This window comes from Penaeus japonicus, unplaced genomic scaffold (assembly GCF_977035675.1).
Source record: "Penaeus japonicus unplaced genomic scaffold, GWHDUDI00000001_assembly GWHDUDI00000023, whole genome shotgun sequence".
In the NCBI taxonomy this organism is placed as follows: Eukaryota; Metazoa; Arthropoda; class Malacostraca; order Decapoda; family Penaeidae; genus Penaeus; species Penaeus japonicus.
Window position 1 is genome coordinate 16428953 of NW_028234425.1, and position 2231 is coordinate 16431183.

Genomic DNA, 2231 nt, shown 5'->3' on the forward strand with positions numbered 1-2231 from the left:
AGATTTTTAAACTTTCTATCAATTACCAAAGAAGTTCTTTTTTTCTTATAGGCATTATCTAAAGAGAGCACTGAATAAATATTAATGTATTTCTGGTAAATTACAAATAGATAAAAAATTTGACCTTGACAATATAGCCTCTACGATCTACAAAACGAAACAGGAATGTAAATGTAAGCCATAATGGAATACTTTGCATATTAAAGAGAAATTTAGAATACTAAAATTAGTAACAGCATGTCTGATATGTAAAGTACATTGCATTCCTGATAATCGTGGGAACCACACAGAAACGAATCCACTTGTAGTATTTTTTGTGTCAACAAGAGTATTGATGATGAGAAAAACAATGACAAAAAGATTGCCAATGATAACAATGTTGGACTTACATTTGTGATAATTTTCATGATAACAACAACAATGTTAAAGATAAAAGCAGTATTGATAACATTGAAAAATGATTGCGATAACATTCGTAATGATATATTGATGATATAATGATGAAGCTAGGGATAATAGAAATGCTATAAATATAGATAGAAATGACAACACTAACGTATGAGAATGGTAATAGGTATTATAATAATACTAATAACGATAAAAACGATGATGAAAATGATAAAAATAATGCAAATAATAATGGTGAAAATGTTGACAATAATAACAATGAGGATAAAGATAGTGATGATAATGATAGTGATAATTATAACAATAACGGCGATAATAATTATGATATTAATGAAAGTAATGAGGATATAATAAAACTAATGTTGTGTGTGCGTGTGTTTGAGTGTATGTGTGTGCTTGTGTGGGTTGTTGGGGGGGAGGTATGTGCATGTGTGCATTATATTATATTACATCATCATATTGTATATCATATTATATGGATATACCCAAAAATGGCATTGAATCCAAGTTTTTTTCTTCCTGGACGTAATGCCAAGAAGTGAAGGTATGCCTGCTAACCATAGTTGTGCCTGCTTAACCACTGCTAATTATAACTGATATAATGCATTCAGCATGATCTACGCAATATCAAAGTCTTGGATACCGTGCCTCATACAAAGCCTCAATACCATTCACTCGAAGGATATAAAGGATAGTTCAACTTAAACTCCCTATTGTGAAAAAGAACCTTCTGGATGCGGTGATGCATCTTATATCTGACGAGAGGCTTACACTTGAAAATAAGGTTTCCAAATGTTATTTTTATTTACATTTATTTTTCAAGATAAAGGAGGCAGATGATAATACTGATGATAGTAATGATGATGATGATGATGACGATTATTATATTCATTGTTTTTATTATCACTCTTCCTATTAGTATTATCATTATTGGTGTTATTATCATTATTATCATAATTTTAACATTGTTATTGCTGTTATCATTATAATCATTGTCATCAGTTTCTTATTATTGTCTTCATTATCATGGTTATCATTACTTTTCATTACTCATCATTATCAATATAATAATTATTATTACTATTATTAATATCATCATCTTTATTATCATTATCAATCTAGGCATCATTATCATTATCATTATCGTCAGCGTAACCATTATTTTATATCATTATCATCATTATCATATTGTTTATATTTTTATAATTATTTTTGCATTTATCAATACTATCAGTTTTATCATCATTATGTGATTTATTATTATTTTCATATTATCATTATTATCACTATCACTGTTATTATCCATATTATTATCCTTATCTTCACATCAATGAAGTCTTTATTAAATCATGATGCACATTAATGATTATTCTATTCACTTATTCATAGTTTATTTTCATTCAGTTACAGAATGATAACTCACTCATTTCTATGAACACACATAAAATGTTGCAGTAAATGATTTTGTATTCATATTAATTGCATAGCTAACTCTATTTCTGTTACACGATTAAAAGATTAATTAGTGATAATGATTACCTACAGTATACATACATATATATATATATATATATATATATATATATATATATATATATATATATAGTGTGTGTGTGTGGTGTGTGTTGTGTGTGTGTTGTGTGTGTGTGTGAATGTGTGTATTGAAACACAATGAAAATCACACACACACACACATATATGTGTGTATATATATATATGTATACATATATATATATATATATATATATATATATATATATATATATATATATATATATATATATATATATATTATAATATATATATATATATTATATATATAT

At 26.1% G+C, this 2231-nt stretch overlaps 1 pseudogene; it reads right to left on the reverse strand.

Moving 5' to 3' along the window:
- Positions 1-1069: 1069 nt before the first annotated feature.
- Positions 1070-2231, reverse strand: part of LOC147469175 (uncharacterized) — a 3064-nt pseudogene continuing 1902 nt past the window's right edge.